The sequence below is a fragment of the Copadichromis virginalis genome, linkage group LG13, assembly GCF_057382275.1.
Source record: "Copadichromis virginalis isolate Kocher_CV1m ecotype Utaka linkage group LG13, C_Virginalis_male_GT1.1, whole genome shotgun sequence".
NCBI lineage: Eukaryota > Metazoa > Chordata > Actinopteri > Cichliformes > Cichlidae > Copadichromis > Copadichromis virginalis.
This window is the reverse complement of record NC_140630.1, coordinates 2,744,136-2,757,869: the sequence shown is the minus strand read 5'-3', so window position 1 is coordinate 2,757,869 and position 13,734 is coordinate 2,744,136. Positions and strand designations below refer to the sequence as shown.

The window sequence follows — 13,734 nt, the reverse complement described above, 5'->3', positions numbered from 1 at the left end:
GGCTCCAAGGCTCATTTTCTCTGATGTCCACTCCAACGTGAATCCGTCCCAACAGACTCCCAGAAATAAACATGTTTACAGCGTTTCCCACTTCATAACCACTGCACAGGGGTGATTAACCCTGACAGGCAGCTGTAGCTCGTGACTACCTGTTAGACTTTAGCTCAGTTCCTTTAAGTCTCTGAACTGGACGTCTTGTTCTGCAGAAATGAGTAACAAGAAGTTATTTTACTCATTTCTCAAGAGAACTGGAAAAGCTCTGTGTGGATAAATGACAAGCTCCCTGGATAGAGTATCTAAACACTGAAACCCAGGTTTGATCTTTGCTGCTTGCAGCTGTTGGTGGGAGTTTTTCCTCTTGTAAGGCAAGTAGAAACAATGAGATAATTAAGAATCACAAAGAGAAATAGTGTGGTGTCCAAAATGAGTGACACCCACCAAAGAGCCCACTGTAACACACTGAGGATGAGGCATCTTTACTTATTGTCTCGTAATCAGCACAAAACAAACTGTTAGGGATCACGAGTCCCGTCCGGCTTCATGCTTTACTCTCCCAGAGCAGCTTTGCATGACTCAGTCCAAAATCATACGTGTGGAGCTTATTCTACGTTTTAGCTCCTCCCCTTTAAGCTTCCTTTCTTTTGATTGACTGCCCCTCTTAAAAAGAACGTTTGAAAAGCAGGTGGGCGGGGCTTTTATCCCCTCAGATCTAAGAGCAGAAAACACTGTGATGACCTGAGAGTTTCATCAGCCTGAGCTCACTGGGACTTCTGTTACCTGCAGTGGCGTCATCATTAGAAACTATGGTCATGTTTGACGTGAACATCAATCAGTGGAAGAGTTATATGACTTTCATGTTTCCCTTTTAAAGCTCCTCTTTCTGTGTCCTGAGCTCACAGTCACTGAATAAAAAGCTTGAAGTTATCTTTCTCCTGCAGGGTGATTTACAGAGTCAGTGGACAAATGGAGCTCTGATCTGATGATTCATCGAGTGGGAGGTTTATTATGACAAGTGCTGCCAGGACACAGAGCCTGAGGTCTGTTTCTGCTGGACACACAGGGAGGATGTGGGGGGTAGATGATGGAGATAAGATCAGGGTCACCCAGACTGAGCCCAACGGGAGGCTCAGCTGAGTATTTCTAACTGCATCTTTCATATTTTGCTGCTCAGTGATGTTACACCTCCAACTTTTTGCATTTTGGCATCACTCAGTCTCTGCAGACTCTCCCTCCTCTCCCTCCTCCCTGCCTGACTCTCCGCCCCTCACTCTTACTTTGGGAGATAGGGGCGCTTCTTATAAACTCAACCGCAGCACAGACGGGCGGAGACGTTCTGGTGCTGTAACCTGGAGCCTAAACATGCATTGTCACTTTGATGAGGAGGATACAGCCTCCGGAGAACTGCAGGAAAAAGTATCGATACGTTTTTTTGTCCACTGCAGAGGACGTCATGGTAAATGGTAAATGGCCTGTATTTGTATAGCGCTTTACTCAGTCCCTAAGGACCCCAAAGCACTTCACACTACATTCAGTCACACACACATTCACACACTGGTGATGGCAGCTACGTTGTAGCCACAGCTGCCCTGGGGCGCACTGACATCAGGCTGGTCTCCGAGGACAGTCCTGTTTTTGATTGTAAACACACACAAATTATTATTTTACATCAAAATCTTTTATTATTAATTTAATCTGTCTATGTGTATGCGTACAAAGTAACTATACAGTTAATGAAAAATGTAAATGTTTACCAGTGATGGAAGAAAAGACTGAATGTTTTGGTTTTATGATGCAGAAAATGTGTAAAATCAAGTTAAATCCAGTCAAAAAGGCATTAAATGAAAAAACAAATCACAAATTAACTGTTTTAGAAGTCTGAATATTTACACACCGACTGTACAAATTATAACTGATCTGTCGCATAAACATTTGTCATGCAACATGTACCTGAGTTTTGTTTACTGTTTAGTCATATTTTTAACCTATATAAGGCTGTATGGTAATTTGTAATGTATGAGTTACATAAAAGACAATTTGCATACACTGGTGGTAAACTTTTAATGTTTTCTACACCATCTAAAATGATAAATGATAAAAACAGTCTGACACAAATGTTAAAAAAGACAAAAAAAGAGACAAAAATAGTGAAGAAAACAAAAGTATTTTTGAATTCGAGAGGAAAGGATGGAAATTATGTTTCTATTTATGAAGAGTTTTAATGAAACTTTCATTTGTTCCACATTCAGTCACCTGACAACACGAGGTGTGTCGCTTCCATTAAAGACAACAGTTACATTAAAATGATAGCAGCATGGTGGCACAGCGGTTAGCACAAAGGTCCTGGGTTCAAATCCAGCTGTCTGTGAGTGTAACTGGCACATGGGGTGAAATATATATTTTTATTAGTTATCTCAGGGAAACTGAGGAGTCTGAACATTCAAGAAAAGCTTTTTGAACCATATATTTACCTGGCTTTTAAAAATTGTTTTCTATCTTACTTAATACTTAATATATATCTTAAATTAAAAACAAAGCTCAAATAAAATAGATGCAAAAGGAAGCAATATTAAAATTATCCAGTAAAGTCAATCTCAAATTCAACATGGCAGAATAAACAGACAGAAAATGTGTTATTAAATTTGTCTCGCCCCTCCCTGAGCCTGCTTCTGTCGCAGGTTTCTTCCTGTTAAAAGAGAGTTTTTTCTTCCCACTATCGCCAAGTGCCTGCTCACAGGGCCGAGTGTGGTTTTCGGGGGTTACCGTACAGTATAAAGCGCTGTGCGGTTTGATTTGATCGTACATGAACACAGTGAGTGTAGGCGGTGGGGATCTGTCAGTGTAATTACTTTAGTTTGCTTAGTAATATTTATGAGACTGCTGCGGATGACGTTATAATAATCGTCATAAAGCAGGGTCAGTGCCCCGGCGGGGTGTCCCGGTGTTTGAACCGAGCGCACCGTGCGCTGCAGTCCCGGCCGGGCTGAAGCGGAGGGCGGGGGGAGGAGGAAGAGGAGGAGGAGGAGGATTGGTGGATTTCAGGACTGTGCTTCTGCGCTCTTCGTGCTCCGAGCTCTCAGCAGCCCGTCCGTCCTTCGCTCCGAGCGGGACTCCACTGCGCTTCCGTCGGTCTCCAGGTGAGTGCAGCCCCGGTCTGCCTCTCTCGGGTTAACCTCCACAGCTGCGGGCTGTTGGTGCAAAGACGAGCCGGGCAGCGACGTCTTCTCCCCGTGTGTCTGTGCGCCCCCCTCCCCCCGCCATGTTCTCCATCGTGGCGTTGAACTTGTGCATGGTGCGCAGGAGCTGCTGCTGCTGGTGGAGGAGGAGGTGGTTGTTGTTTTGGTGAAAGTCTGCAGCTCTCACGGCTCAGTCGGAGCTGATGGAGGGTTTGTTTGTCCCCGCTCTCCTGATGGATGATGATGATGATGATGGTGGTGCAGGCGTGGTCGACCTCAGAGCAAACAAACAGCAGGACGTTCCCACAGCTTCTCTGGAGTGACCTTCTCTGTACTCCGTCCCTCTGTCCCGCCCAGCGCCGCTGCTCTCCCCTCACAGCTCATCGTTGCGTCTTAATAATTCAGATGTCTGCAGATATTTCTGCTGTTTCTGTGCAGGAGTGTGACGTGTTTCTAACGTTGCGGGCTTAAATGAAGTTCGGGGACGTGGAGGTGTTTCTGCGTGGACTGCTGCTGTTTGCGCAGACCCTGTTTGAAGCAATTATGTAATCAGATACAGGCCGAGTGCTGCTTTCTCTCCTCCTAATCTTTTCGTTCCCTGATCTGTCCTCACTGCTTCTCCTCACCCTGCTTTCTCCTCCTCCTCCCCTGCTTCTCCTCACCCTTATCTTCATCTTCATCCTCCCCCACCTATCTCCTCATTTCTCTGATGCAGCAACTGGGAAACATTTGGCAACTTGTTGACCGGAGCCTTTATAATATCACAGTGAGGTGTGGAGCAGTTGTCAGGCTGCTGCTGCTTTAACAAAGAGCTGCAGTGAAACCAGAGATGGAGATTTGCACCTTTTCAGCCTAAATCTGCTGTTTCAGGGATAAAAATTATTGCTTTTCATACTTTGTTCCCACTGGGAGGCTCAAGGATGCCGCCGTGTTGGCAGTAAAAAGTTAATCTCCAACCCTAAAATCTTTTAAAAGATTCAAACATGAACTAAAAAAAATGTTGAATCACGCAGCCAGAGTTTTCCTTTCTGGCGTGTAAGTAAGATCGTAATCCTCACAGTTAACCGATGCTCGAGGAAAAGCATATTTCACACTGACGTGATTTCCTCCAGTCAGTTCTAGTGCCAACATTTCCCAGATCCCTTCCTCAGCTGGAAAACCTTCCTCTGGAACGCCCTGCTGGGCTTGTGACCCGGCTCTGGATAAGCAAAAGGAAACTGATAGATGTTTGGATGACTTCCACTGAGGATGACCAGTTTTATTTTACTCCCTTTAAAATACCACGGGGGGTGTGGGGATCCTGGAGGACCGCCTATGATCAAAATGTAACATTTAAACCACTTAAAAATCTGACAAGTTTATAGTAAATGTACTTTTTATAAAGACGATTCACCAGAGTATTCTCTCCACGTTTTATATTGTGTTAGACCAGCTTTGCATGAGTGTCAGTTCAGAATAATCCTACTTTATCTTGCACTTAAAGCCATTTTAGCACTGATTTTTCACTTTACACAAACTCTCCTGATTGGCTGCCTCTTGATTTGAACAGCAGAGGAGGTGGGGCTTCTTTGTCTGGGAGAGCCATATTAGGCATATCCTGTCTCTGTGATGTCACACAGATCCAAGAATGGGGGGGAAAACCCCCCAAAAAAACGGTGAAACTGAGAGCTTAAGCAGGCTCAGCTCATTATTAGGGACTTTGGTCATGTTTGATATGAACAGGACATGAAGACAAGCAGAGTTCAGCTGTGATGGGAACAGTTAAACAGACTTTTAATGTGAACTAAATTTTTGTAATTTTGCTTTTTTCGTTATGGAAATTTTGCCCATTGTGAAGTTTGAGAAATGTTTCTGCGTATATGATAAAAATCCGCCGGTCTAAGGTTGGTGTACCCTGCTGGGCCGGTCTAGTTTGGGCCGCCTGGCTGGTTTCCAACTAAAAGCCTCATAAGTGAGCGAATAAACAAGCCGATCCCTGATTTTTAACTTTTAAGTGACTGAATTTGTTTCTGGATATTCAGAATCTCTCATTTTTAGCCAGTTTTTGTGATGCTTCTGTTCTGCCTGTGTGCTCGACCCAGACACCACCCTCAGCTCAGACACAGCCCCACAGCTGATCGTGCGCTTTGTGTGAGCGAAAAAGGTAAAAGGTGATGGGAATAGGGCTGCCACGATTAGTCGACTATCAAAATCGTCGACTGATTTAATAGTCGACGCGTCGTTTGAAGCTTTGTAAGATCCCAAAGGACGCAGGAATAAGTAGCAGGATTTAAGAGTGTAATAACGGACTGAAACAGAAGATGGCAGCACTGCATGTACAAGGATGCCAGCTGCCGTTAAACCCCGAAGAAGAAGAAGCAGTGTCCCAGAATTCATAGCGCAGCCCAGCTCAGTTTCCAACAATGGCGGCAGCTAGTTAGTTTTAATGTTACTCTTATTATTCTTTCTGGGTCACAAAATAAACGTTTAACATATTTTCAGGCGAGAATGTAGCTGTGTAAACCTCAAATATCTGCTCAGTTTATCAGGACACCGCATACTTTCAAAAGCGCTCCGACGTTTTCGGAGACGTCTGTTACCCACTAGCTCGATAGCTAGCCGGGGGCTAGGTCACTAGAGCCGTGAGAACACCGGACTCCCGGCAAATCGTTTTCAAACCCACCGCCGTCTTTCACTACTCAGGTTAAACATGATATATAAGTCACTAAGATAACTTAACAATGTTATTGTTTGGCTTTTTTCAGTATTGTATTTGTTCCTGAGTAAATCGGTTTGGCTGAGATTAAAGTTATAGTTTTTACACAGCTGAATAAACGTCAAGCAGACAGCTGATTATCAGAAGTGTGAGATGCTCAAGAATTTACTCCGGTGTCCTGTTATGTTTTAGATAGCAAGGAGTTTATTAAACTTCACCGAAACAATCTGCAAATTTCATTTAAATTTAATAAATTATCATCTTGTCTTTATTTTTAGTTAGCACAGACCTTACACACTTAAAGCTGTAAGCTAGTGATAGTTATATAAGAGCAGATGCTGCTGGTGCAATAAGCTGTACTTTTACGTCCAATGGATGATGATCTGATTAGTCGACTATCAAAATAGTCGTTTGTGGCAGCCCTACATGGGATAGAAAGAAAGTGGTGGTGAAAGCAGGTTCTGCCGCGTCCTCGTGGTCAGAGCTCAGGTGGCTCTGAGACCTTTAAATGAAGTGAAGCTGGTAACGAGGGGAAGTCCTCGCTTGGTTTGTTTCTTGGTTCGATCCGTTTGGATGTTTTAACGGTCTGCAGGGACACTTTCAGTGGATCGATGCTCCTGATGGAGATCCGACGATGCTTCTGGGTGCGTTTTGGCTCCTCCGCTGATGCCTCTGAGGCAGTGTGGGCGGCGGTGATGATGTGGGTTTCGGCGTCACGCGGCGGGGGGATCCGAGCTGTAAGTCATCAGCTCTGCTGCAGCGTCCGAGTCCCACGCTTCCAGCTCCATCAATATTAAACAGTTGTGTCTTCAGCTCGCTGCGTTGTAGGAGCACGACTGCATAACAGGCGAAGCGAAAACGCTACGAGGTGGCGTCAGCAGAACTTCCTTTAAATGTTTGGCTCAGTCGTATTCATGAATGGAGGCACCGGTGGTGAGTTCAGCAGGTTTGTGTTGACTTTGTCTTTGAATGCACAGCACTTCCTGTTTGTCTTTGCCGTTGTGTCAGAGCGCCGATGTGAGCCCGAGCGGTCTGTGCGTCCTCCTGTTGTCTCTGCTCACCAAACAAAAACCTCTTTTCATGTTTAAGCAAAGGAAACGAAACCGTTTTCAATCCTGGAGCTTTTAGTTTGAGGCCTGGTTTTTGTATTCAAACATTTTCCCGTTTCCTCGACTTGCTGACCTGTGATCGTCTCAGGGTTTTGAACCCGTGCATGATGATGCTGACGTAGACGTTCTGGTTAAATGTGGAAAACTTTGTGTTCATCATCATGAACCAGCAGCTGAGACTGGAGTACACGATGGCTTTAAACATGCCTTTAGATTTGGATCAGACTTTATAAAGTAAACGTCTGTTGGATTCACATTGAACCATAAACTCATAGGAAACTGTCCACAAAAGCATTTCTCACTTCTTAATGTGCACTTTTGATAACTTCACTTAAGCCGCTGTTATTCGTGCGGTCGAACGCGTCCGCCTCAGACCGCCTTTGGTCTGAATCGTCACGTTTTGTGGCCTCCGTCCCTCCTGCTGTCGTTTCTTCTCCGAGCTCCTTCCTGTAAACGGATCCGAGTGTTTCTGTCTTCGTTAGTGCAGAACGGAGTTGACAGAGTGCGTCTCAGACGTCGGGTTGTTTGCATAGCGAGGACAGAGGGACGCCGCTCTGACTTCATTGTCGCCAGATGAAGGAGGAGGAGCCTGCGGTCATGTGATCTGAATCTGAAGCATAAATGCAGGAGAACGAGGTGTTTGGTCAGGATTTTGGTCCTGAGTGGGTGAATGTTTACAGACGGGGATCATTAGGAATCGTGTTTATGGCAGATTATTTGCAGCATGTTTGATCGTCTCCTGCTGTTCAGACGATTTCAGTTTGTTGAATATTTTATGCCGTGTCACTCGTTTCCTCCCAGAGACATTCATAATATCAGAAAAGTCCGATTCATTGAATTCAGGATGTGTTTCTCTGTAAAAAGCTCAGAAATATCAACTCTTTGTATTCAGGAAATATGAAATCTGGCTGATGTTTGGTCTGAATTTTGCCAAAGTCGTTGGCCCTTTAAAAAGAAGTAACGACCTCCATCGCAGGATGTTTCATTCCAAAGATGGCGAGGAAGCGCGTGACGAGATGAAGGAGGTGCGTTTATGGGAAACGTGGAAACGGCACGCACGGCGTCTTTTTAAATGTCGACGTGTTTCTGGGATTGGTCATAAGGTTGATTTGCTGGTTTGGATGTAACGAGGAAACGCAGAGGCCTCCTTCCTGTTCTGCATTACAGCGCCAAACATCAGCAGTGACATGCTGTCCAAAGCTTAGAGTTCAAATCTGCTCTTTGGTTGGTGCAGATCCATGCATCATAAATCTGCCCACATCCTTTAATGCTCAGCTGATCTGCTGTAGTGCAGAGCAGCAGGAGTATCGATGAAACTAGGTTCCTTTAAGAGCAAAGAGGTGAGCTTTATTTTAGGAAACGAGGCCAGTCATCCTTCCTCTCTGTCTTCACCACACTTACCTGTATGCATCCTTTCCTTCTTATCCTTCCTTCTTACCTTGCATTTTTCTGCTTCTCCTTAAGAGCTTAAACTGCACCTTCTTCACTGAAGCAGTGCAGTGTCAGAGATTCACGACTCTGAGGCTTAAACTTGAAGCTGATAGAGTTTCAGATGGGTGTGGAGAAAACTCGATTTTGATGCTGTGAGGAAGGATGCGTGGGAGAGGAGGGAGCTGCATGAAAACCAGGAGGGAGGTGGTCCTGAGGGAGGAGAACGAGGGGGAGGAGAACAGGAGGTGGTGAGGCGAGCGGCGTCAAACGCGACACACCGTGTTTGTGTTCATAGTTAAAGCTAATGCTGCGTGACCTCAGCAGGAAACAAGGCGAGAACAAGTAATCAGATTACTAAAATAAAGTGGACCGAGTTAAAATGAAGTGACGTGATTGGCAGTGGGGATGGGAGTAGGTGATGATGATGATGAAGGAGGACAGGAATTAAACATACCAGCTGTAAAAACTGAAAGCAGAGGAGAACGAGGAGGGACGCAGGAATGTTCTGGAAAGTGTCCCGCAGATAGGAAGTGGAGCAGTTGGACAGAGGGAGGAGGAGGAGGAGGGTCTGTTTCCCAGCGGCGAAGCTTCAACTAAGTATAGAAAGTCTGTGAGAGCGGCGCTCACCTTCACCACGACGCCGCAGATTTTAAAGCTTGGGTCTAAAAGTCTGGTTTAATTTAGTCGGACGCTTTGGAGCGTTCGCTGTGCTGCACACGGGCGCAGTCTCACCTGCAGACACGGAGCAGGTGGAGGTGGAGCTGCAACACAGAAGTCAGGTGAAGCTGTTTGCATAAAAAAAAATCAAAGCGTTTAGTTGATGTAAAGTGAGGACTGTGGGTTTATTAGAACGTCTCATTAATGCAAACTTAGAGAAAGATTTATTCAATGTGAAATACTTTAATGTATTTAAATGTGTTTATAAAAACAAAAAAACTGAATAATTCCAGTTTTGATTTAAGAGCATAAAGCGTTGAAAATAAAATGTTTGTGTGCAGCTTTAAAGTTTCAAATCTTTTAGTCAATGTAAAGTAGAGATTTTAAAGTTTTTCAAATGAACGTGTTGAGTAAAAGTTCTTAAAATTCAGGTTTTATAATGTTTAACATAAACTGAAAGCTCTTGAATTTTCTATTGAATGTAAAACATCTTTTTAAGATTATGTGCAGTTTAACACTAAGTAAAGCGGGTAATTAAAAGTCTACTAGAAAGTCTACAAAGTCTTTTAAATCCAATTTTCAAACGATGTCGTCTAAGGAAATCTCTTTAAACCGAATTTGTAGAATGTTTTTGGAAAACTTTTACTAAAGTGCAACTTTTAAATGCACATTAAACTTTTAAGAATTTACAGAAACTTTATTTTATAATTAAAGCTTTTAGTTTTTAAAATAATGATTGTATTTTAAAAAAAAAAGTATTTTAAATTTCTTTTTAAGTAAAATCTTGTTCTTAAGTTTAAAGTCTTTATCAAATCTTTACGTGTTGTAAACATTTTAAAGTCTTTCATAGCTTTTAGTTTATTGTTTAAAGATTACTGATAGTAATCTACATGCAACGTCTACGGTTAATGTAACGCTTTGAAAGTGACGTCTTACTAAAGTGACGTCTGCGTAGAGAAATGTTTCGATTTAAAACCTCAGGTTTTAAACTGTTGCCATGTGAATCCTGAGAGCAGGAACAGGAAGTCCTCACAATAACCAGATTCTTTATCTTCACATGACAGATGCAAAAATCATTAACTGAAAACAGACGTTTATATAAGAGCATCTGTAAAGCAGACAGACCCGAGCTTTAGTTTCAGTGCGACGCTCGAGTGTGATCGAACCCGAGCATCAAAGCTGTGATTCCATATTCATATACGGATTTTACTTGTGGGGGTGGGGGGGCTTACATGGAGCAGTCTGACCCCAGCGGGGGTCAAACACACATGAAACTCGGTGTGATGAAAGATGTTTGGATTAAAGCGTCTCTGCCTTCTTCTAATCTCGGTTCGGTTGGTCCTTCACTTCCTCCCGAGGCTCCGGGATTTGTTGGGATCTGAAATGAAGTTTTTAAAAGGTGACAGAAGCCAAAGCTGCTCGGCTCATAAATGTCGAAGTAAATTTCCATCCAAGATTAAAAAGGAAAAACGCACAAGCTGAGATCTCATGAATAAAATATGTGGAGAGGAGCGTTTATGAAGAGCCTGCGCTGATGTGCAGCAGCAATATTTTCCATTTCTGTGCTTCCAAAAAGCTCGTCAGTTTATTCCTGATAGACGAGGAGACGGAAAAATAAAAGTGCGTAAACGTAAAACATCTGATTTTGAGCTTCTGCTCTGATCTGTCACGCTGCAGTTTCTCTGCCGGCTAATTGGTTTCACAGGCGTCTGATGAGACGGCGGAAAGGTGAGGAGGCGAGCAGCAGAGAGCAGGTTAAAGGACTGACGCCAGCTGCGCTGTCTGCAGAGACCAACGAAGAAGAAAAAGTGGCTACGAACGGGTTTTCAGCCCCGACAGTGTCAGAGTTGCAGAGCTCGTACAAAACCTCAGCACGGCTGAGCGAGCGACAGAGGGGAAATCTGCTCAGCTCGTCCAATCAGAGCACTGCTGAGCACTAGCTTAGTCCGTTAACCTGCAGCGTCGCTTTGAGACGTCGTTTTCATGGCTCACATGGGTGTGAATTAATGCAAGCGAGTGACTTGGCCCAGCACAGGAGAGGGAAAGATCTCACCACGTTAATTATTGGTCATAATAGTCAAACAATAAGTCAAAGCACTGACGCTTTCAAGTTTAAAGGATCGTTTTCATTCCTTAGTGAGAAAATTTAAGGCTAATTTAGTTTTAGTAACAGAGTCACAGATGAGCTGTTTTTGTCTTCGCTGCAGATAAAAGTTGAGCTTTTTATTCATTGTTGGTTTTCCTTTCATGTTAAATGGAGGCTTTTCCCATTTATTCCACTTAAATGCACCTCGGAGAGGAAGAGGAGGAGCAGCTCAGTGCCCTTCATCTTCCTCTCTGGAGCTAAAACATGAGGAAGAGCTGCTCAAAGTTGGTGTAATGAGGAAGACTCTGAAACCACCTCCTGCTTTTGTGTAGCTGCTGTGTTTGAGCTTTCAGGGCCACCGTAGACGTAGCAGAATACAACAGGTTAGTGTTTGAGAGGCTGTGATTAACGTCATGACCATTCATTGTGTGTGTGTGTGTGTGTGTGTGTGTGTGTGTGAGAGAGTGTTCCATGTAACAGTTTGAGAGGAAATACCCCCCCCACACACACACACACACACACACACACACACTCATGCATTTTGCACTGACCTTCAGCAGGACTCCATTTAATTTGATTTCCATGTAGCCAAAGGCGTTCCTCTCTCTCTCTCTCACACACACACACACACACACATTCCTATTAAATGAAATGTTCACTGTAAGGCCTCCAGATGTTTTCAGGCTGCACACTAACCTGACATCTGCAGAGTGTGCGTGTGTGTGTCTCTGAGGTTTGTTGAAGTTGCCGGTTCAAATCCCGGGATGTTCTTGGTGGTGGATGGAGTCTAAGTTGCTCGGCATCATGGGAAATGAGTGTGAGTGGTGTGTAAATGTCTTTTTTGTGGGTGTGTGTAAATATAAACGCTGTGAATGCATCGTGCGCACACCCTGAGGCAGCGCTACGAGGGCGGGGTCGGCCTGCAGACGCCGACAGGAAATGAGCGATTAGGCGAAAGTGGAACGCCACCTTCCTCCGGGCTGAAGCTCTGCAGACTCTCTGCTGTCATGTGATCTGCGTGAACTTGCACTTTATCCTTCGCTCCCCAGCCTGTGACCGAACGGCACATCAGATCTGCAGTTCCACACGCTGGGCGAGCGAGTAAACCACTGTGGAGCCGCCCCCAGCACTCCCAACACGAATCATCTGTTAAACTGCGGCTGGTTAATTTACTCGTGTTAGTTCCGTCTACACAGGAGTGAAAGAAAGCTGAGGCGTTGTTTCTGTGCTAGCTCTGAGGAGCTTTCTGTAACCTCAGCCACTGTGATGGGCTGAGATTCGCCACAGACTTCGAAGGCCGAGGAAACGTACCATCTAAAGCTTTTAAAACACTCAGCTGCAGCGAAGCTGCTTGATTAATGTCTCCTCTCACACTTTTCAAAGTAAAAGCTCATCTCACACATAATAAAATGTTTTTATGACTCAAATTCCACTTTTTTCATACTAATTGTTTTCCATGGAATCTCTTTGTACACCAACTAAAGCACAGACATGTTACTGAAATAAAATCTCACATGCACATTAACCACACACACACGTAATGTAATGCATGACATCATCAGGGCTTGTGTTACAGCTCCACCCGGGTGATGAGAAGGGTGTAGGTCACTGATGTAAGCCTTTTTATTGCCATAGCAACATCAGAGGGAGGAAAAAAAGGCAAGCGAGTAGATTTGATCTCAGTTTCCAGGAATTGTCCATCCTTGTGTGTGTGTGTGTGTGTGTGTGTGTGTGTGTGTGTGTGTGTGTGTGTGTGTGTGTGTGTGTGTGTGTGTGTGTGTGTGTGTGTCTGACTGACTGACTGACTTCTGGCCACGCCGAGGCCAGAAAATGTGACGACATTAATTCTGTTGAAAACACACAGATGTCTCAGCGTGTCACATTTTTAGAAACGTTGAAACTCAATAAAACAAACCTCAGAAAAACAATTTAAGCTGGACCAAAGTGGGCGGGGTAATAGCGGCGTAGCATAGACACAGCTGGAGAGGGTTGTGTCGATGCTACGTGGAGAGCAGAATGGAAGTTTGCATGTTTTACTGCAGTTTGTTGGTAACAGGTCAGTTATTAGTTACAAAGTAACTGTTTTGTGATATTTTAGCTATTTGTAGTTTTTGTAGTTTCAAATATTTTTACACAAAATAATGAAATAATAATTCTACAAACATGATGTTTAGATTTTAGTCTAACCATATTATGTCACCCCCTGACAAAGAGGCCACGCCCATAATATTCCGAGGGGCCCATTGCAGGGGGGCGGTATGAAAAGAGAAAAGAATAAAAAAAGAGCGCTTGGACACTGCTAGCATCATGGACAGGTTTTTGACGGGGCGGCCACAGAAACGCAAAGCAGGAGACGAAGCATCGCTGAATATGTTTCCAAACCACCTTCATTCTAAGCCAAAGACTAGAAAATATGGTGAAGCAAATCTGCCCTTTAGTTTCACCTGCACAAGTGCCGAGGTGTATGGACGTGTGTGATGATTGATTCTCCTTGTACAACAAAAGGGGGCCTAGCAAAAAAAAAGCTTGGGCCCCACTAGTTTAAGGATGTATGCAGAGCAAGGGCGTAGATTTGGTTTTGTC

The 13,734-nt window shown here is 44.1% G+C and overlaps 1 protein-coding gene across 1 annotated transcript in view; it reads left to right on the top strand.

The window, feature by feature from the left end:
* The first annotated feature begins 2,980 nt into the window (after positions 1–2,980).
* The window catches only part of LOC146695013 (spectrin beta chain, non-erythrocytic 1), a 100,521-nt gene continuing 89,767 nt past the window's right edge, over positions 2,981–13,734 (top strand). Inside the window, exon 1 of the mRNA XM_085476929.1 lies at positions 2,981–3,134. The gene's annotated coding sequence lies outside the window, so the exon portion shown is untranslated. The remainder of the gene's footprint in view (positions 3,135–13,734) is intronic.